This window comes from Calidris pugnax, unplaced genomic scaffold (genome assembly GCF_001431845.1).
Source record: "Calidris pugnax isolate Ruff unplaced genomic scaffold, ASM143184v1 scaffold52, whole genome shotgun sequence".
NCBI lineage: Eukaryota > Metazoa > Chordata > Aves > Charadriiformes > Scolopacidae > Calidris > Calidris pugnax.
Window position 1 is genome coordinate 28,765 of NW_015090811.1, and position 23,155 is coordinate 51,919.

Below are 23,155 nucleotides of genomic sequence, written 5' to 3' on the forward strand. Positions count from 1 at the left end.
GGATTTTATGTCATGGTACAAGCTCTGACATTTCAGTAGTTATTTTTAGGCTGGAAATGTAAAAATGTTCGGTTGTAATTTCAAGGCAAAGAGGATATTGGCTATTTCTGGAACGAAACTCTTGGTATTGTTCTGTTGACCACCTTTTGAGGTAAGCCAGTGTTAGATTTCAAGCTCCCATTTTATTGCTGTGGTGTTGGACAGATGCACTTGATCTTGCACAATACACTGTGGACTTTCCCTCCCTTTTCACCATGTTTGCTATTGCCTTGACTTGGGACCCTCCCACACCGTGAACTCGGCTGACCAAGCGAGCTATAATAACAGCTTTCTTCTCTAAGTGAGTATTCATTTTTTCAGGAGAATCATGACGATTAAATCCTACCTGTGTTTTCCACGTGAAATAAAGTTTTTCTGAAAATCTAGTCCAGGATTTCTTTGAGTGCCATAAATTCATTATTTCACTACCTTTTTCAGAACAAAGCAATGCAATAGTAAATCAGCATTTTCGCAGACAGTTCTTGATGTTGTCTGCTGCACTTGCTGTTTTATCACATGAATCAAAGATGTAGCATTGAAACTCCAAATCACAACTCACACTCGTTCAGCTAAAAACTAATACCCTGAAGAAAGAGGAGAAATCAAAGTGAAAATGGGGATGAATTGGACTGAAATAGCAGAACTCCATAATGATCAATCTGGTTTCATATGTATTGAGCAAATATACATCAAAGTTAGCAGCTTTAAATGTAAGAGTAGCCTTCTCATCTGCCAACCATTGCAGCAAAACAGAGCACAGAAAACACATTTTTTCTGTATGGAGATGTTAACTAAATATATCTGTTTTTTATCTACACAATTGCATTCCTCAATAATTGAGTGAATATTCTGTGAAACACAATCCTATATATTTCCAGTCAATGTAAGGACCTGATACCTAATTCAGTGGCTGTGGAGACTTTGGGATATTTCGGGGGGGTGGTAAACATCTAAACCTCCTGTTGTTGGGGAAGTCTTGGAATCTGAGCCTTCTATTTCCTTAGTGCCTGGTCTAACCACTGGCCTACAGTATAAATAAAGGATGAAAAGTGGAAGAAATTACAACTCTTCCACCTCTACTTTTTTGCTTTCCTTCTGGAGAAAACATTGTCTAAGTGTTAGACTTACTGAGTTTGTAGGACGTGTCCCCAAGGTTCATCTTCAGGAGAGCTTTCCAGGTCCCACATTAACCTTCTGAATATTGGGTTCCTTCATTTGAGAAAGTGGCAGCAGTTTAGACAGCCATCCACATCCTTTTCTGACACAACATCTAACTCACTGACTCTGTGTTTTCTAAATCTCATCCCTGCTGACGAAAGTCTTACATATTTCAAGTTACACCTCAATTTTTAACTTCTCTCCTTGCAGAATAGGGTTTGAATTGATTGAACAGCACTTGTGAGCATCGTTATCTTACTGCTGAACCAGGTTCCTTCTTTGCAAAGAAAGGTTAGAACTGCAACCAGCCAAATGTTCCCTTAGCATTTTCTACATAATTTCTATTTGAAATATTCTTTTCAATCCTACTATTCACTCTTCTAGGGTCTGATAGGCCCAAATTTGTCTTTAATTTCCCTATTGCTTAAGGCATTCCTCTTTCTGTTCTTGCTTTATCCATGATGCTTTTTTCTCTTTTGAAAAGATTCTGCATCATTCTTCCACACTGTGATTTTGTGATGCTTTCCAATTTACATTTCTCTCTTTCAGGTCAACCTCCACTTATTTGAAGAGCAACTTCTCTTAAAATCCTAGTGCAGCCTTCTCAACATGCAGGTAAAAGAATTTATCATTCTAGTGGACCTGAAAAATACCTTCATTTTCTAATCATATTTTTAAATGTTATCTCTTCTAAGAATAGCCAAAGTAGTATATGAATATACAAGTTGCTAAGGGATAGTGTTTTGAATTATCCTCAATTTCCTGTGTACTAAGACAAGTCCAATTTACATAATTATTGGTTACATCTTATTCTTACTGTGCTACATGTAAAGAGGAAGAAGAAACTGAGACTGATTAAACTTTTGTAATAACTAATTGCAAACCAAAGAGAAGTAAAATTCAGTGTTGGAAAAGTAACAAATTGGATTTTGCTGTGATAGTTTTCTTGTGTGGTGCATGCTTAATACTGTGAAATCACTATGAAATTGCTATTATTATTCTTCAATACAGTGCCCAGAAATTCTTTAATACAATCTCAGTAGGTAATTTACTCCAGAGAAGAAGTAGGTGTTACAACATTATAAAATGAAATTTCAGTAAAAACCTGTTTCTTATTTTCAGGCCACTCTTGTATTCCCAGTTGTTAGCATAGCAGCCAAGGTTTGGCTTTTCTTTTTTTAAATAAAACTACACTTGACCACCATACCAAGCAAAAAAAAAAAAAAGAAAAGCAGAAGCAATGCGTATAAAATTATCTTAATTTTGCTGGGGCTACAGCAGCTTTTAGCTCACCCTGAGACTAGGTTTTGAGGCAGGGAATTTCTATTTAAATAAAGGTAAACTATTTCTTATAAATTAGTTAATGTGAACTGACAGTGGGAAAAGAAAGGACAGTCTTACTTATCCTTTACTTGTGTTGTGCTCTAAGCTGACTGAGAAATTAAGGAAATCCAGATTGGCTTATCTACAGCTGTAAAGAAAATCAACTTTTTATGTGTATTGTCAGCTGGGATGTTTTGCTGGTGCAATCTGCAGGCCTGCACTATAAAAACCAAATTTCTTTCTTCTAGTCAAAAGTCCAGCATTCTTAGAATCATCTAATACTGTTACTTCAAAGTAAATAAACCACGATTTGATCCTGCCTGATTTTGCATTGTGTTGCAACAGTCCCGCTAAAATCAAAAGAATTACGTCAGAGTAAAAACAAAATGGGGGAAACAAGCCCACGAGGAGGTAAAAAATTGTTTAAAGGAAACAGAGAAACAGTATATTCTGGCGTAACAGAGCCCAGTGTGAGAAGTATGAATTAATAGAGAGAAGCATTAGATAAAATCACAGATATCAAATGTGGTGTCCCCAGTACTTCCCCGAAGGGACTTTGCACATACCAACGGGTTGGGGCTGTTGGGAAGGGAATGGTGGCTGCCAAAGGGGGATGAGGGAAAGGGGAATCACAGGGGAGCAACAATTTCATTCAGATCTCAGGAGCTGAAGCTTTCTTCCAGGCTCATCTAATCAACTGTCCCTTCAGTCACTGGGGGTGAAGAGTGAGGGCAGGCCCTCAGCTCCCGGGGTCAGTCAGAGGGTTTAATCACGCCCATTTTCCTGGAGTTTTTCCTATGGATGTCTGGCAGGGTCAGATATCCACTTCCCCAACCTGTCTGTGGGTTTGGTAGAGGTTGTACGTGCCAAGGAGTCCACAGCATCCTCTTCATCCTGCATTGCTTTCCACTCCTGTTGGTTTTGCAGGTATCGTGTTTATTGCTGAGGTTATTAAAGTGATATATTATTCTGAGAATGAGACTGAAGCATATTTAATAGAGGAATGTTGCTTTAGATACATGGTAAGGGAAATCAGTCAACAAGTTATGTTAATTGCTTCACTTGAGAGGGGTACGGGTTATATTTTTGGAACAGCATGTTTTAAGTCTTGATGTGCATTCATAATGCTGGAAGGAGAGGAAGCAAAGAGACTTTCTGGCATTGGCAGTTCCCAGGCTGAGATTTCCCCGGCGGGGCAGGGGTGGTGGTGAGAGCATCAGGGGGTGCTTGGCTGGGCAAGGGGAGAAAGCCATACTGCACCAGGCACTGCCTGCACAGCAGGGAGCCTTCTCAGCCACAAGACCAACTTTTGGAAGCTCTCAGTAGACCAGCACCCCCAGGAGCTGTGGAAGTTGGCTACATGAAATCTTCCCTGCTCATGACATCAGGGAATTTTAGGTGGGGCCTGATTCTAGAGCAGCCCCTGAGGTCCAGTGTGGCACTGCTGAAATAAAGAGAGTGGTTTGGAAGAGGGGAGTTAAAATACTTTCCAATTTTTCTCAGCCCCTCCTGCCTGCTTTTCTCTCTAGACTCTGAAAGTGATAGTTTTAATGTCTCCAGAGAAGGAGACTCCAAAACCTCTCTGGGGAGCCTGTTCCAGTGCTCTGGCACCCTCAAAATGCCAAAAAAGTATTCTGCCAAAAAATATAGGCAAGTAGTGGTGTCTTTTGCTGTAAATACTGCCTTTATATAGTGGATTTGTCTCTGTGAGCTTCCATCGATGTGTGCTGAGACACAGTGCAGTCTGTAACACCATTGCCTTCTTGCAAAAACATCCAGAAAGAGGGGAGTGGTGCCCAGGCTGCTGGGGAGTGAAGTGCTCAGACTCAGCTGGTGTTTGGGGGACCATGTGTCACCTTACTGTATTCTTTCTCCCCTCCTCGTGGATGTGCACATGAATTACTTACCCGTCTCTAACGCCTTAAGTTCCTTAAATCTCAGCCTCTCTGATATTTAGGCCTGGGAATGTCACAGGTTATTGATGTCACTCTGTACATATGGAGACATATATCAATTTACTAGTTTTGCCTTTAGCGTGTTCCTGGAAGTTTAAATACCTTTGACTTTTCTTCCCCCTTCTTTCTTCCACTTGGCCTTTCCACTTGGTCTTCTCTCAAACAGCAAAATTTACCTTAAATGTTCAAGCATTAGGGGGTAAGGTTGAGGGCAGAAAAAGATTCCTCAGAGGTCTGAAATGAGGTATGCTGCTAAGAAAAATAGAAAGAAGTTCACTTTGGTATTTGTTCCTTCTTGTGCTTTGCTTCAAAAAATCCATCAACAAACTGACCTCCGGTGCTGTTGAAACTCTATTCTTTCTTGAGTTACTTAAAAGAAAGAGAGAAGAAGCAAGCAATACCTCTTTTTGGATTTCAGAGGATGTGGAGGGAATAAAGGGAATTCTCTGTAGCTTCAGCAATACTGGTAATTTTCTCATACAGCCCACGGAGATGCTGCAGCTTAGAAAGCAGTTGAATTTAAATTTACCAAGGGCTACTTTCTGCGGAGATACACTTTACTTTTCTTTTCCTATTTTGGTTTGTTGTAACTGACTAGTGCTTTTCAATGTAAGTATCAACTTTCATCATGCTCATGGTATGTGTATCTATTGATGTGCCTATTAGTTTTAGTAAGCTTCAACAGAAGATATTTGTAGCCATTAAGGTGATTTACTTCTGTTAGCCTGTGGTGCTTCCAGATGCAACAGCAAAATTGTATGATTTAGAGACACAAGAGTAGCTTTAAAAAGTCCCAAAGTTACCAAGTGTCTGCTACATTGTAATGGTTCTCTAAAGTGATCCATATTTTCCGTATTTGCCTAGAAAACCTAAAAAGAAAGGGGTAGGAGATTTTATTTCGGTCTTTCTAATGATTCATAATTAACTTTGCAGGAAAATGATTATTTTTAACTTCAGATTTGCATTGCACGTCAAAACTGATCACTTAGTCATTAGAGAACTCTATGATCAAAATTCTACAAAGGTAGTGGCTGTTTTTATTCTTTGGTTTTCTGTGTCTGACTCTAGTGATGGGAAGGGGGGAAGCAGGGACCACCCTGCAGCAGTTGCGGAGAGTTCAGTGGTGTAGTCTTTTTTGTCATTATATGAACATGGGATGTTTTCATTCTCTACATATACTTTAATAACAAAATATACAGGAAGAATATATAAAAATAGCAAATGTAGTCTTATTTCACTACAGCCATCCATGAGTTTTGTTATTCATTCTGCCTCTGCAGAATATCAGAGGCTCAGAACCGTGGTGGACTTCCATGAGGACAGGAGTGAAAGGTGGATCTCCCCGGTTTTTAATTTCCTTGCTCCAGATTTACCCAAACCTTACAAAGGCTAACACTTCTATAAAATAACCACAAAAGCAGGAAAACGTGTCAGGTTTCTGTGCAGAGGCAAGCATGTAGAGTCACTTCTCCCTGTAAACATGAACCCTTAGATCAGGATAAGTTTAAATCCCATGCTTGGAAGATGGGAGAGGATGTATACTTGATTTATCACATATTTGATTTATTTAACCCCACTAAAATGAACAGATATACTCTAGAGGAAGACTGGAGTAACATGGGGTTTAATCAAACTGCATCTCACCTCTTCTGGAGCTCATTCCTGACTTTCTTTTTTAATACTGAATGCTGATAGTCTGCTAAAATAACAAAAGGATGTGGTATTTAATACAGAGTTGTTAAAAACATGTAAATCCTGTCTGGATCACTGTGCACATTATTATTGTTTTGAATATTACACAAGTGTATCTCTTGATACAAACAAATGAAATTGCTTTCATATATATAAAATATAATTATACTCCACAAGGGATAAAGCAGTAAAGACCATGTTTCAATGCTCGATATGCATTGTTTAACATTTAAACTATTGATTAAAGATGCAGATAATCTGCTCTGCATCATTTTGTAATAATCACATTTCTTCTTAGGAATATAGCCCTACCGCCTGTGCTGTTGGCACACCAAGGGATACAGTAGATTAAAACTACAAAAGACAAACGGTGGTGTTATAAATATATATTCCCTGAAATGGAGGCAACTCTATCTCAAGATTTCTCCAGAAACTAAAGTATTGGTTTCCTGAACTACATTATTGTTAAAATCTGGACAACCAGAGGGAAAACTATCTTTTCTCTGTCTTTAAAACACATGCTAGGAATGAGCTCAGGAGTTATAAACCAATGGGCCTTACTTCAGTATTCAGTAAATTAGCAGAAAAATAACTACAGAGTTATAATGAGAGTGATACTATAGGGACAGATAGCAGCACTCCCAAAAGGAAAATGTTCTTTCCTCCAGTGTGTCAGCAAAATAACAGAAAACTGAGAAGTGATACACGTAATTTATTTGGGGTTTTAAAAAGCTGAAGAGGCTATTAAGGAAACTAAGAGTAATTACAAGGTAGGACATAATGGACTTTCACGGACCAGAAGCTTATTAAGTAAGGAAACAAAGAATGAAATAAATTGGTTTAGTAAGTTAAAAATTCGACTGAAGACTTAATTCTATTTTAATATCGAATGGATTTTATTTATGGTATTGGGCGATATGTTGTAATAGATACACTCAGGATTCAGATAAATGGGCAGTGAAAGTCCTTTCTATCAACCAAAACGAACTACTCCTCATTTTATTTTTTTGCAGCTTTACTCAAATATCAATAACTGTCATGCCCAGGAAATTTAAATAGCTGTAGATGGGAAAAGTTTTTCTTACTTGATAGATGGATAAGTTCAAGTTCACAGTTCAGGTGTTAACAGTCTCAAAAATCCACCTGTATTTATTTGCTTTTATTATTAGAATGAATGCTGGTGTAATAACAAATTTGTATTTGGATATAATCTTGTAATTAGAAAAGTCACAGATGTTATGGGATTACAGCAGATCGTCTAGTTGATGTTCCTGTCTGAATAGAAGCTTTTCTCAGGAATGAATTTGTGTGTTTTGTGGAAGCAGCTTCTAAGTGACAGCATTGAGCATTTCATGAGTCGTGCTTTCTCAGTCTCATGGATTGTGTCATTAGACTTGTTTGTATTTAAACTCTTCAAATTACCTGGAATTTCAACAAGGAAATATTGTTCTCAGTCTGAACACGAGGATGTGCTTCATAAACCAAGATTTCTTTCATTTTTAGTCTCTAGGCTGTGTGTGTACGTGTGAATTCATGCATATACATGCGTGGACAGGAACAGCACATGGTATTAGTTGGCAGAAGGCGTTTCCTGTGTTGAATGCACATTCCAAGGGCTGTCACAGCTTGGGAAAGTTGCAGGACAGCTTTCAGACAGATGAAGGGCTTTTACAGAAATAAACAATGATAAAAATAGTCAATGACACATTAGGGTGAATAATTTTCAAGAAAAAATATTTTGACTAAATATTAGGAAGAAAGGCTTCTAACCCAGGGTAGTGAAAGACGCAGAAATGGTTTACAGACAGCAGTTAAAGACGGTGCTTCCCTGGAGATTGTCAGAGCTGGAGAAACATCCCTGAAGGTAGAAGCAACAGCCAAACTAATTTAATTCAGAGCAGTGTCTTGAAATTTAAGCTCAATTATGTTAATTGGTGAGACAGTTCAGGATAGGGAGTGGTTGGAGTCTCCACTTTGAGGGTTATCAAAAGCGGCAAGTGTGCTCTTTGGGACAGTAGTACCTGTGTGAATTTCTGTTATCAGTGGACTCAAGACATTTATGAATTTCAGTTCCTTAATGAGCTACTTAAAAGCTTTTTTAAGGCTCCGAATCCTCTCTCCTAAAACCCTCCCTTGTTTATAGACTTGCATCGTCACAACAACTCTGTTACTCTTGTTCAGGGCTCATCTAGGTCTTGGGGATCCTGGATGAGTGTAAAGGAATGGTTTAGGCTGGGTCCTTGACAACTATATGTAGCTGCAGTTTTTCTTATGAACCTCCCATTGTCCTTAGTATGGCAAGGATTCATTCACTGTGTTAAATTGCATAAATGGATTGATTTTTGTCATATGTTTGATGGTGCTTCTTTGTCTTGTAGCTCTTTTAAAGTTTAATATTGGACAGTCTGATCTGCAGTTTTATATTGGGTAAAATTATATTTCTGTGTATCTGTGAGGGTTGAACAGAGGGTGAATATGTTCTATCACTGCCTCTCAGGATGTTTCTATTTAATGATGCTAACTCCCTTTTACTTGATTAGGGACTTAGTGCTATCAGAACAGTCATGCAGATTTTATTACAGGTGTACAGAGATGCTGTTTCGTTCTATTCCTTAGATGGATGAATGGTTTTTGACACAAATCTATGTGAACACCTTTATTCTTCATTATTTTATAAAGAGGCCACCCAGTGAGCTATTTCAGTGGAAGGAAGAAAAAAAGAAGTGTTTACATGTACCTAGGGAGGATGATTTGATGTAACAATAATAATAAAGTATGCTGATGCGATCATAATATCATTTTCATTGCGTGCGGGTGGAAACTGAAACTTCTGTTACTGATGAGATACTGATTATGAATAATCAGCTTCACATCCTAGAGAGGTAAACACAATCTGTGTCTGAATGTATATCAAGGGAAATCCTTCATGTATTTTCATGAGTCTTTGTGCACGGATGGTATTCTTAGATTCTTTTTGAGCATGATTCTTTTTCAGTCAGCCCACTCATTTTCATTATAGCAGTCGTGCAGGAGCATCCCTTTGCTGTGCACAGCTCTGGTTTGACTGTGGGTAGGGAGGTGGCCATGGGGTGGGACCTGGTCATGCAGTGTCCTCATGGCTGGGCACTGGAGAAAACCTGAAGGGATCTCAGAAAAGCAAAGCAGAGGAGCAGAATCAGAGGCAAGGGGAGAAATAACCACAGAATTTCACAGCGGGGAGAAATATAGCAAAGAGATATCCCAGCAGAGGTCAGGGAGAGGCAGTTCTGGCCTGGCTGGCAAGGAATAGATACAGAAATAATGTTTGTAGCAAAATTTTTAATATTAAGAAAGCAACATTGTAGAACTGGGCACTCAACTGCTGCTTTACCTAGAAAAGATTAATGGCTGCAACGATGCAGATATAGGTTAAGCATCATATCATCCCAGTTTTCAACAGAGGCATATTTCTGGAAGAATTATAGATACTTACTGCAACATCTTTCCATATGATCTTTTTCAATACTAATTATTGCACAAAGCATTCAAGAAGTAAGGCAATTTATCTTTTTATCTCATATCCTAATATGTGCATGAATTTTATCACTGGTGTATAATAAATGCAATTATGTCATATTGGAGTGCAATGCAAGAAGGGGGTATGTCTAAATAGGTGTTTTAAGAACATGATAGAAACAGTTTGAATGGTAGAAGCCATTAATAAAGATCATTTCATTAGTGAAACTTAGCATAATTTTATTTTTCCCTCTCTCACTTTCTTGTACAGCTGTGTGGGCCTTAGCTTGTGTTTACCAGGTAATGCCCTCATTTTAGTAGAAATCCTTAAAAGAGCTTTGTTGGTTTTAAATTTCTGAGGTACCCACAAACCATAAAGACATTAAGACAGACCTGAGAGTATCTTCCTAGTAATGAATCTACCACTAAAGAATGCTGTCAATATAGAAACTGGATTAAGTTACAATGATGTGCAACTTAACTATGAGAAGTGTCATAGAGATTTACCTGGTGTTGGACCTTCTACCATTTTAAATCGTAAGTTTCTTTCAGTTCTAGTTTAGGGATTACTAGACAGAGGTGCGCTAGCTTCAGAAAGATACTGGGAAGTAGGTCATAAAAATACTGCCAGAAAATTTATGTTAGTTTAATTTTCTGTTTCATCCTATACCTGATAGTCCTAGGGTGTTTTTTTTCAGGGCTACTATTATGCAAATCTGCATGCACTCTTTCAGTTCAAATTCATCTGTTTTTCCACTGTAGGAGGACTATGGAGTAATAAAAAATAGACAAACCAAATTCTCAAGTTGTTAGTGCTAGGGACTTCCACTTGGGTTCTGGAGTGCTAATTCAAAATAAGATTTTCTCTTTCAAATCAGTTCAGGTTTTCCTAGGTGACTGTGATGTTTTCTATTTTAATTACATATTTAACAATAAAACTTTGCTTGTTGACTTACTGCAGCAATATTTGCAGCTTATAACACTGATGCTGAAGAAATCTCTCTGGTGCTTTTTATCTAGTTGTTATCATAGTCTTTAGAATGTAAGTAATTAAAATGTTAATGTTTGTGGATTTATTTGTTTGCTTTTAGTTATTTGTTTGCAAAAATACTGGAGTTTAGCCATTTTGTTTTGATGCTGTTGCATAGCTTAGTCTAGAAATGAAAAAGTTACTTTTATGGGCATTGCAGGCTTCTTTCTCAATAATTTAACCTCACTTTACTTGAAGGCAAGGTTCTAGCATTTACGTTGCAAAGGACAATAGTTGAGGTAAGTAATAGAATTAAGGTGATGTCAAGTAGGTGTTCTCATGCTTGGCAGTGGATAATTAGCAGTGTATGGGGGCATTTGGAAGATACCAGACAGTAAAAAGTAACTTTATTTCCTTGTGATTCACCATAGTCATGATAATTTTTGGAGTAGTGTCCAAATTTTGCAGACCTATAACTTAGATATACCTCGCATAAATCTATGATGAAACCAGCTTCACAAGGAAAGTAGATACCAAGCAATTCTTCCCTTTGACAACGAGTTTTCATTTTTTGCTGGAAAAACACAGTATTTCGGTTTCTTTTTTGGAATGCACTGTGATTTCCCAATAAAATGGAACAAAAATATATTAGAGAACATAATTAAAACATTAGCAAGGGCATCTGTAGTCTGTAGAACAACTAGGGTTTACCAGTGGTACCTCCTCCAGAAGGCAAACGTAATCATGAAAGTGTTTGTGATGAATGTTCACTTTCAGGCAGGATAACAGATGGCATTTGGCTACCTATGACTAATACAGATATTTTTTTTCCTCTTGATACTGTGAGTACAACATATTCAAGAAAAACATTATGCCGAGGAAAATAGCTGTGTTGCACAGAGAAGCAGGTCTTCTGCAGATCTCTAAGCAACTGGTGTGTATTGAGTGCTCTGCTTTAATCTCTTTTCAGATTTATATCCATTGGCATGGCTTGTTCCTCTGTCTTCTCTAAAATCCCTCCCTGATCACAGGAATTTCTAGAAACTTGGAGTACACATGCATTTAGCACTGTCTCCCACAGCTCTGCAGAGCCAGTCCAGTTCAGCAGTGCTCAGGGGTCTTTTTTCCTACATACTTGTCAAATGAAAAACATCACACTCAATTAAATCCATTCTCTCTCATTCCCCTAAATCAGAGAACACACCTTTAAATTTCTTTCTGGTATTATTGGAGATGGTAAGTGCCAACAGTGATATTCCTTATGTCATATGTGTCAACACTGCATGTGCAGCTGTGATGGGAAGATGATGGGTTGGTAGAAGGTGGGTGAATTTGGTTTTAATGACTGCAAAAGCAAAAGGATCATTGTTTTGGTTTAGGTGATGTCAGTGTAGGGTACGAACTAAAGTCTTCATGACTGGAACTTCTGGTTTGATTCTTAAGGTCCACAAATGTCAAAACTGTAAAAACCAAAAATGAAATTCATAAAAGCATAAGGTCATCCTAGGTGTGCAATTTCCTGTATTTTTAGCCAGCAGTAAATTTATGCTTTGCACTAAATATGAGTTCTTCAACAATTGGTACAAAAGTTCTGTATAGAAAAAGTATCATACAAAAGTCATGCTGGGAAAGGAGAAACTGAAAAGTTACATTACACCTTCAAAACTTTGTCTTTTGTGCTATTGTTGGTTATCAAAATTGTTTTGAAAGGCAGAGGGTTGTCATTCACATTGGAAAAAGACCTTATTCTCCTCTTACAGATTCTAAAGCTTGTGATGGCATTGTAATATGAGTAAAGAATTATGTCGACAGTATTTTTGCACTCTAATTCTACCCTCACTTTGTTTCTTTCATAAGCTTTTTTTTATTATCCTAGAAATAAGACTTCTGTGAGAAACAGTTTGTGATTTTCTGGAGGGAAGATGGAGAGCTGCTTTGTTTTATTTTTATCTTATTTACAGTTCTTAGTACGATTGAACTTTGACCAGTGGATGGCACACCATAAGGATATAAATAGTTTTATTGATAACTGCTGTTCTAACAAGGAGCAGTAACAATTGCTCCATAGCAGAGAGAGGGGAGGAAGGGAGGACCGAGGATACTTCCTGCAGTAACTGCTTTAAAATGTCAGGATAATTGGCTAGAAATGGGTAAGAAATTAAAAACCACAAAAAAAGGAGACATTTGGCCAACATCTTTGACACATCTCTGATGTGCTACCATAACACTGAAAGGCATTGTAGGATCCCTGGCACAGCTTCTGGAAGATGTGGTGTGGTCCTGAGTTCCCACTGAAGCCAAACACTGCTCAGCTGCATTTAGAAGTTACTTCCTTCATTAAATTCCTTTCCTAAATTGGTCCATAATCTCAGCTTAAAAACCTCCTGGTGAAAACTCACGGCTGCTACTGGCTGGGAAATTATACAATCCTTAGTTTAAATTCATTAAATAGTTATGTGGAAAGGGGAGCAAGCCATCTGTAATAAGCTAAAATTGCTGACACAGTGCTCATAATAGGTTCTTTCCCAGAGGTTTTTATTGCAGTTATATAAGAAATCATCGACTTATGAAGTTCAAAGAAACTTTCAAAATAGATCTTTTTTTTCGTTATATTTTTGAGCGATGTAGCAGGAGACCATGAAGATATTGCTCATAATAATTAGAGCTGTGAAACCTTGGAAAAATATGCCTAGGGACAAGGGAAACTTTTTTTATTTATGAAAAGCTTGAAGAATAATTTAAAATGGAGGAATGTATTTAAAATCCAAGTTCAAGTAGCCACTCACCCTGGAAATCGCTTCAGTTAGGTACATGCCTTTTCTTTCAACTTCTTTAATTAATAGAAGTTAATATACAGACCTCACAAAATTGTCATGCACTTGTGCGATGCTATCGATTTTGGGTCTTCCTTCATCATACAACAGGTAACTCCAGGATGAAACCAGTGGGGTTTCCTATCTGGGTAATTCCAGGTTGTAACTAAAGAACATGGAGTCGCAGTCTGGAGCAGGAGATGCTTTCTTGAGGGCACCACGTCACAGTAAGTAATGCAGCTGACAATTTCTTACATGTGGAAACACCAGAATTATTGTGCTGGCCAAGGCTGTGGAAATGAGATCCAGGAGCAGAAGAGGCCTGGAGGGTTTATTGGAGTTGTTTCAACTTGAGGTAGAGGACAACATTTGAAATGAGCTGGGAAATGAGCTGTTTTCATAACTCTTTTACCTTTATTAGGGAGCCAGCCACAGAAAAAACACCACTCTGGGGACTTGGTGTAACTTGTTTTGCTATTCTTGTTACAACAAACACCTAAATAATGTCTTTTTTTTTTTTTTTTTGTTCAGCTATCTCCCTGACTTCAGGCATTGTTTTCCTTATATTCCAGTCTATACTTTCTAACCTCTTGCTCATACAGCTATTACTATTCACACTGGACCAATGCTACAATTCAATGTGAGTAAGTGCACTGAGAAATTATTTCTTTTGCAGTCTGCACAGTATACTGCAAATGACATCCTGACCTCTAGAGCAGCAGATTCATTAATTTTGGCAGAAAATCGCAATTCCTACTTTGAAACTATTGATTTCCCAAGAAAATACTGAAATGCCTTGTCATTAACACCTATTTAGACAACTACAGCTATGGTGCAGCTAGGTCATTTATACAGGATTAACTAATTAATGCAGCTTTTTTTTTGGTAAGAGGAGGCCCTGTGACCATCTACATAATAACCATTGAACATCAGTTAATTTTTTTTTTTTCCACCAGCATTTATAAATAAAACTCCTAGCCTAAGGGGAAAAAAAAATCCAATTTTCTCTGTTTCAGGAAAAAGTCTGAATAGTCAATGAAGCTTTCACCATGCCAACAGACGTTGAAGATCAGTTGAACAAAATCCAGTAACAGTTGCATTTTTACTTCCATTTTTTTTTAAGTTCCGGTTTAGAAATGGAAGCAAGCAACCTCACAGGGAAATCAGGATCTAATAATACTAAATTTAATTTAAACAACAATTACAAGAATACAAGAAGTCAGAGTTCTGTAGTAATTTGGAATTGTAATATTTTTGAAGATTTTACACAGATGTGTATTTTTCAGATTCTTAGCACTGACTTGCATTTAGAAAATTGACAGGATGGAGATTCTTCCAGGCACTTAACTGGTCTGTCCTGTAAAATTTGGCAGGTATTTTTTGTCTGTAGCTTTTGACTCTTCTATGTGATCAAGTACCTACAGTTTGACTGTTTAAACTTAGTTCCACCCCTGCCTTGCTGTTAACATCACCCGTGGGCAGATTCGCCACTGGAGTGGCTGCTCTCCTGATGGTGCTATGTCTTCCTTGCTGTTATAGCTGGCAACTTCATCCCTGCTGAAAATGAAATAACTTGCTCTGTGCATGCTTTTTATCATGCTCTTCTTCACTGCCTACTACTGCAGGTTTTTAATCTGGTGTAGACACCATCACGTTTATGTTACGATACACACTGACTAGGTGCTGAATGACTTTATCCCTGCTCCTTGGTACCCAGGACATTCAACAAGCTTAACAGAAATGCAGAGGCATGACAGATTTAGTCAAAGACTGTAAACTGTTTCTACTACAAGGAGTAATGCTCAGGATTTACTGTTCTGTAACAATGAATTAGTTACAGTTCCTTTTTTATTCATGAATTTATTTCTAGTTACATTCTATAGTGAAAGCATAGGTAACTTATTTTCAACCAGATATTTTTTTTTCCCTAAGCAGTTTTAGTTAGTCTTAGTTTTACCTAGTTCTAGTTAAGAAGTTACAGTTTTTAGTTTTGCACAGTTCTGGTGTTTATGAAGTTTTGAGTGTTCCATCATCATGGGATAATGGGTGAAACCTCTAGAGACGTGCTTGTTGATTTATAGTTGCCTTTTTATTACGAGTTCAAGTTTAAAAAACACAGTTTTAATCAGTGTCACAAAAATAACTTCTTTTCAATATTTTGTGTCAGTTACTATCAAGTGCTGGAACGATTATTCTGTAGATTAAAAACTCTTGGCATAAACTTTGGGATGTGCTGAGGATCTGGAGAAGTTAATGTTTGATGGTTGAGTTATGTCAGCTCTAGGCCTGCATTATGCTTAATTTTAGAAAAGAGAAGAGGACCATTGATTTCAGTGGGATTCTTCATAGTTTTTGACATTTGAAGAGGTTAAAAAGTCTTTGAATAATTGGAATTTTAGTTAGCAATAATGTGCATGTCCTGTCAATCCTATTTACGACCGAAGATTTGATGGACAGTTTTCTTAACTGTGACTCCAACATTTATAAAGAAACTGCCATTTATTCCCTCCAGTATCTCTCCATACCAACCTCTGACATTTTGTGAGACAGGGAAGGCTCATGGTATTTCACCTGTCCCAGCTCCACAGTGAGACTGCTCACATATGTGAAATAAGCCATGGGTGTGGGTATCTTTCTCAGTGCTCTTACACCAGTTGTGTAAACTTCCTTTTTCTACAGTTCAAAATTGTAAAATGGGAATGGCCACAGTGGGCGGCACTGGAGTTTGAAGCATCAAAAAATGGCTGGTGCTATCTACATTAAGGTGTTGGACAGTGTAGTAGGTTTAATCCTTCCCAGAAGAATTCACCAGGTGTATAAAGATAACATAAAGCTTTCAAAAATGTTTACAATTCTGTGAAGTGAGTGTGAGAAGTCAGGAGGTCTGACTCCTGGGGGCTGTTGTACACAGCTGGTGCCAGGTGACATGATGTGAAATATCCCCTTGATCGGGACTCAGAAGTCCTTCATAATCCTTCGTAATAAAGACGATGTGTAGTTATACTTTCTTGAAGAGTCATGATAGAGAAAACTGCACCGCACAGTTACGTCTTTCTTTAAGCTACATATTTTTTCACAGAGATATTTTAGGAATACTGAAAGTATTAAAATCTGCTTTAGGTATCTGTGCTAAATATGTTTAACTACCTCTGCTTGTTAAATTTCTTTTCATTTATGACAGAATATAGAAGATGGAGGGGAAGAGGGAAAGGAACCATTAATTCCGTAACAGACCTTGTTTAAAAAAATGAATTTCATAGGTACTTTCAAATTACCGAGAAAAATTTTGTCAATTTCAATATTTTAAAAAAGGTTTAGCAAAATATACAAGAAGAACTACCCAAAGATCCTTTCTGTATAAATTGAGATGATATAGATGGAAGGTCCAGCATATAAATTTGTCAGCAGCCTGTATCCCATCACTCAGTGGGTCATAGATTTACGTTAACATAGTAACTCACTAAAGATAGGCCGTTCTGTTCTGCACAGAATATTGCTCTATTGAAGCGTAGCTGTATTTGAGAAATGAGCAAACCGAAAATTTTGGAATTCCTTGTGGAAGAGCAGGCAGGCCTTGGGCAGCAGGCGGCTGAAGCTGGCTCATCGGTGGGCAAGGACAGCTGCTGGGGAGCTGGTCAGACAAATTGCTGTGTGAACTCTGCCAGCATCAACAGCACTGAAATATCTCCATGTAATAGAGGTCAGTAAACCCCAACAAAATTGCTTTATCATAATTTTTCCTACCCACTTTCTAGTCTTGGCAGAAAAGAGAATTAGATTGCTAGATTTAAGGCATTAGAAAATACAGAGGTCCCTGTTTTAGGGCTGCATAATGTAGTCTTTGTGCAGGTACGCAGTATTAATGCAAAATATAGTTCAGGTCGTTAGTTAAATTTCATCTAAATACAGTGTATTTATACTTAAAAATGTGAATTCAAATAGAAACGTGTACAGAGAAAGACTGTTTGGGTGACAGGGAGAACAGAACCTAATTTATGGTTTGCTTGGCCTACTGAAGTGAAAGGTAAAAAGGGACAGCCAGCATGGCTTCAAGGAGGGCAAGTTCTACCTGGACTTCTATAAGTCTTTTGACACTGGCTCCCACAACATCCTTCTCTCTAAATTGGAGAGACGTGGATTTGATGGATGGACTGTTCGGTGGATGAGGAATTGTTCAATGGTGGCATCCAGAGGGTAGTGGTCAACAGCTCAATATCCAGATGGAGATTAGTGAAAACTGGTGTCTCTCAGGGGCCTGTATTGGGCCCAGTACTGTTTAATATCTTCATCAATGACAAGACAGTGGTATCAAGTGCACCCTCAGCAAGTTTGCAGATGACACCAAGCTGAGGGGTGCAGTTGTCATGCCTGAGGGACAGGTTGCCATCCAGAAGGACCTGGACAGGCTCGAGAAGTGGGCCCGTGTGAACCTCATGAGGTTCAACAAGGCCAAGTGCAGGGTCTTGCCCTTGGGTTGGGGCAATGCCCCAGTATCAATACAGGCTGGGGGGCGGCCTGGAGAGTTCCCCAACGCGTTGTTAATAAATACCTCCTGCTTATGGACTTGAAAACTTAGTCTCTGAGCAGTTTCTATTTTATGAGCAGTTTCTATTTTCTGAGACTGCAGTTTCTATTTCGCCTTTTGGGGCAAATTCGGCATCAGGGTTGAAAGCAGCCCTGATGAGAAGAACTTGTGGGTGTTGGTGGATGAAAAGCTGGACGTGATGTGGAAATATGCACTCACAGCCCAGAAGGCCAGCTGTCTCAGCCAAGATGTGGCTCAGTGCTGCAGAGTGACATCTTGGTCTTATATCAATCTGGAAAAAAAGACACAGCTGTGTCTAGTTAGTAAGGGAGAAGCTCTCTAAAACTCTGCTATCATCTGCATGGTTAACACTCCTCATAATACCCCATCTGAGCGTGGTGTTTCTCTTCTTGCAGAAGTATGCCTTTTGCAGTTCACAGGACTTGCAGTGGTTATCCATTTATCCATGAGGTTTTGGTACTGAGAGTGAGAGCCACCAAGTTCCCGATAGGTATGTGGTGACAGCCTGCATATAGCTGAAGGGGCTGTGATTAGCAAATGTCACTGGGACCTCTGCTATTCATGAATAGATTCCTGGATCATCATCCAAATGGGTTGGGGGCTTCTGAGATCCTGCCCGGTTTGCTCTTTTGTACGCTGAATATACTCCTACAGGAATTGAGGTCAGTGGTGAAGCCTGGAGCATCAAAGTGAAATTGTAGTATTATGCTCAAAAATGGCTCCGTAAAAATGAAAATACTATCACAGCACTCTGTATCCCATTTTTCCACTTCAAATGCAACCACTTTGTAGAGTAAAAGAGTTATTTCACTAAAACCAGCCTTACTAACTCAAGTTTAGATTTGTAGCTCACACTTGGATCTGAAAGTCAGCGTTTTCTTTCTGGTGCCCTGTCATCAGTAATAAATGTTTTGCAGCCCCTAACTTGCACCTTTCATGGCCTCATTGCCTTGAGTGGGTTGATCAGATGTAATTAATTCAGTCTGGAGCTGTTTAATGATGCATAAGAGGGAATAGATTCTAGCTCAATCTCGTAACTGCTTTGCCTCTGAAATCTAACAGGATTAAAGCACCATTAAAAAAAAAAAAAAATCCAAGTAGTTCTGTGAGCAGTGAAACTAATGAAGCCAGAATTCCTATGGATTTGTGTCTCCTGGTTGATTGACTATTTAACTGATGTATATGAAGATTATGTTATCTCTGCATATACCTATAATCCCTTTCTACTGAATATTTTGGCAGTGACATCCTGGTTGCTGCAGAAATTCCCCAGTAGGATAAATAGTTATTAGGAAAAAATTGTTCAAAACCTGGTTTCTCTTTTAACTAACCCCCTAGTTTTACAAAATGGGAACAATTTACTTTTTTTCTGCAATTTTAATTTAATCTTTTGCTGCTTTTTTTTTTTTTTTTTTTTGGAAAAAGCGTGCAGACATAGTCATGAGCTTGATAAACCATGAAGCCATGAAATAAGTAAATAAAGTAAACAAATAAATAAATAAGTCCAAAAAAAGTACAATGAAGAGTATGGCCTTCAATGTAATTTACAGGTGTGTGAGAATAACAAGAAACAATCCAGGAATGTCTCATAGAGCAATCTTGAAAACTACCAAAAGGATAACAGTATTAGGAAGAAAATGCTTATGACTTAAGACAAAGAAAATTGTTGAAACTCAGATCATGTATTTGGGCTGGAGAACCACACTTTTTAAAAATCCTGGTTTTCTTCAAGCCTTTGGAAAATGGTTGTGCTTAAATGTAAGAGTAAGATTTGAAGTCACGTTGCTCATGAATAGGGAGCAAGTATTGGTGTACTCTTTGTTCTCTGGGCTGCCTTCAAAATTTGTAGGAAAATAATTACTTTTTTTACTGAATTCTATTCACCTGTCAGATTTGGTTCAAGTTGGCCCATGAGCTCCAAAACCATTATCAGAATACTTACATAAATTTTGGTCATAGAGGGAAGGAGGTTAAATCCGGTCCCCAAAAACCTTTGAAAATACTTAAATTCACTGTCCCATTGGTCACACTCTCTAGACTTCCTTCATTACCTAGTCTGTACCTACCTGTCATTGCCTTGGTGCTTGAGGGAGCATTGTCTTGATCTCCAGTTTGGAAATTCTTTATTTGAAGTACCTATGTTAATTTATTCACTGGAGGGATTTTTTAGTAAGGACTGATTTTGGTTAATTTCTCATATGTACCTATTCAGTCAGCTAATGGTGTTTAAAGTTTGCAGAATTATATATACATACATATATGTCAAAAAGGAATTTCACAAAAATCTATAAATCCTAGAAAATACACTAAGTTACCTGGCTAAACAGTTACTTAGGATGACAAAAATTCTATTAAATCTTCGTGGGTTTGCCAGTTGTAAAAGTAATGCATGTTTAATTCATAAATATAATAAATTATATTTAAAATATCATGTCACTTACTAAGTTTTACAAAACTCAAGCTGCAGTAGTTCAAAAATTTTCAAAGTATTAGAATTTATGAAAACCAAGAAACAGGAAAGTAAGGGGAAAGTACAATGGGAACGAAATTAAACTAGCCAATTTTTCACAGTCAAGAAAAGGAATAGCGTTCATGTGTTCATTCATTACAACCTCTCTACAAATTCTGCATTAAAAAGTTGTGGGGTTTTTCTGAATTCTTTTAATTACTAAAACTAGTCTTGAGCAACACTCTTCATATGTAAGTATCCCAGTCCCTGCGTATGCCATAACTCAGTAAAAGAAACTCTCGAAGTGTAACCATAACTATAAAATTAATCATATTAGGATAATATAATTTATCGTGTATGGCATGGATATTGCTCCTGCATTGCAGTAACAGCAATACATGCATTCAAATTATGTGCATCTGGTGTAATTTGGAGAATAGTATTTTTGCAATCATATCTGAGATTAAAACAGACAATGCATGTTAAGTTCGAAGTCATTTGTCCATTTTGCTGATTTTGATTTTTCAGTACAGGAGAAGTTTAGATTGCATTAATGTGCTTTCTGTTCTGCTAAAGGAAAATTCATTACAAAAAGAATTCAATAAAAATGGGTAATTTTAGTCAACTTGACTGTAACTTGCAAGCCATTGCGTAAAGATCCATAGACTTCTGCGTTTCAGGGTCTTGAAGAAAAATGCAGGGAAAAAGTATTCGAAGTTTAATGTCTGAAGTCCTTCCAATTAAAAGTTATTTTCTATTTCTCTTCAGAGTCTGTGATTAATGCAGAAATTCTATATAGAATATTTTACTTTCATTCATTTATTCAAGGCCAGGTTGGACGGGGCTTTGAGCAACCTGGTCTAGTGGATGGTGTCCCTGCCCATGGCAGGGGGGTTGGAATTTGATGATCTTTAAGGTCACTTCCTACCCAAGCCATTGCATGATTTATTCCTCCCTGACTATTTCTCTTCCTTTATTTTTTGATTGGCTTTTCCATGATGTAGATTTCTGTGAATGAAATGTAGTGGCAGAATTCATGGACTGGAGGTGGAAGGTGAGGTGGTTGTGAAAGGTAGTTGCATAATGATGAGTTTAAATCCTTAAATTCCCTTGCGTTGGGAAGCTCTTCCTTTAGGAAGCTCAGAAGAGCAATGTGTCTCCCTGCCAGACAGAGGAGGATTTGAAGGCATCTTTCAAGACAAATGCAAATATGTAAAATGAAACATTTTGTTTTATCTACATGAGACAATTTCTGAGAGAACAAGTTGAGTATATTTCTTTGGTTGATGTAAAGGATGAAACCTAAGGTGAAACTGGGAGAACAGAACTTGACTAAAATACATATCTTACAGAGAATTTCCCTAATTAAATTGAAAAGTTGGCACATTTGTCAGTCTTAAACAATAAAAAGAGAATAATTTATGAATCATGGCAATCCCTGTTTAATGTTACAAGTTTGAGATAAAACATTTCCTAGACCTTTTGAGATCACTCTCAAGAACTTGAAATTCTAAAAAAAGGTAACACAGAGTTATTTTAAGGTTGGCAGCTTTTACTGATGAATAGCAGGACGGTACAAGACAGATAAGTTATGTTTCATTTGTGTGTGTGTCCAGGAAGGAATGAATGAGTTGGATTTGTTGCTTATTGATCATGTCCTTTACTGTGCAAGTTTATACAAGGAATAGCCATGTTCCCAGTTGTCCCAAAAATAGAGGAGAGCCAGATTTCCATGTTTTCCTTACAAATCATCAAAATTAATTGTATAAAATGGAACATCCCTAGTTTAATCCATGTACTGAGTTTATTTACAACAGAGAAGACACATGCACTTGTGAGATGTGAGGTGGTTTAGGATTTTTTACTCAATTCCTTGATACTGAATAACAAAAGCATCGTTCTACATTTTGTTTTTGGGATAAACCCCAAAACAATTTCTAGACAATAGCAGAAATGTGCTTTTTTCCTGATTAATGAGTTCACTTGAGAGAGTGCTTAAGTCAGAGACTACTGCTGATAATTAAAGAATAGACAAAGAAACATTAGGGAGGAAAAAAAGCAAAAAATTAAATTGAATCAATATTGCAGCCAACATGATTTTGCTGGTTTTGGCTTAGCTGGTTAGTCAGCTCTGAGAGGAGACACCAAAGATCCTATCCAATATTAAGATGAGATGCTTTTTTTCCAATAGCTGGCTATTATTTATCACTGAGATAAATTTTTTTCCTTCTTGAAAGGGGGAAAAATCTTAACAGATTCAAAGATATGTCTCCCTTTAAATCTATAAAAAATTGAAGCTTCTCCAGCACTATGGAGTAATGTGTAATCCTGGACATGAAGCTTGATAAATTTTTTTTTTTTTTAACTCAGTAAAAGTAATCGATTTGCAGAAATAGGAATATTGCTTGTCAGCTAACAGAAAAGGAAATGGGCTTGGTCGTTATTAGTGTGTCTATATATTGTTAAAATCTCCCTTGTCATATTAAATACAGTGTAGAGCAGGACCGTGTCTGTCCATAACTGAAAGAGTAGCCAGGATGGGTGAGTGTGAGGCAGATCTCTTGGGGTGGTCCCATACCAAAGGGTAAGATAACACCACGGCCCCAGTGTTTGTCCCATCCTTTAATAAAGCCTCGCTGGCTAAGATGAATTAAGAAAGGCAATATTGTTTTCAGCCTAGTAAATCATTTGTGGACAAAAAAGTTGAGATCACGA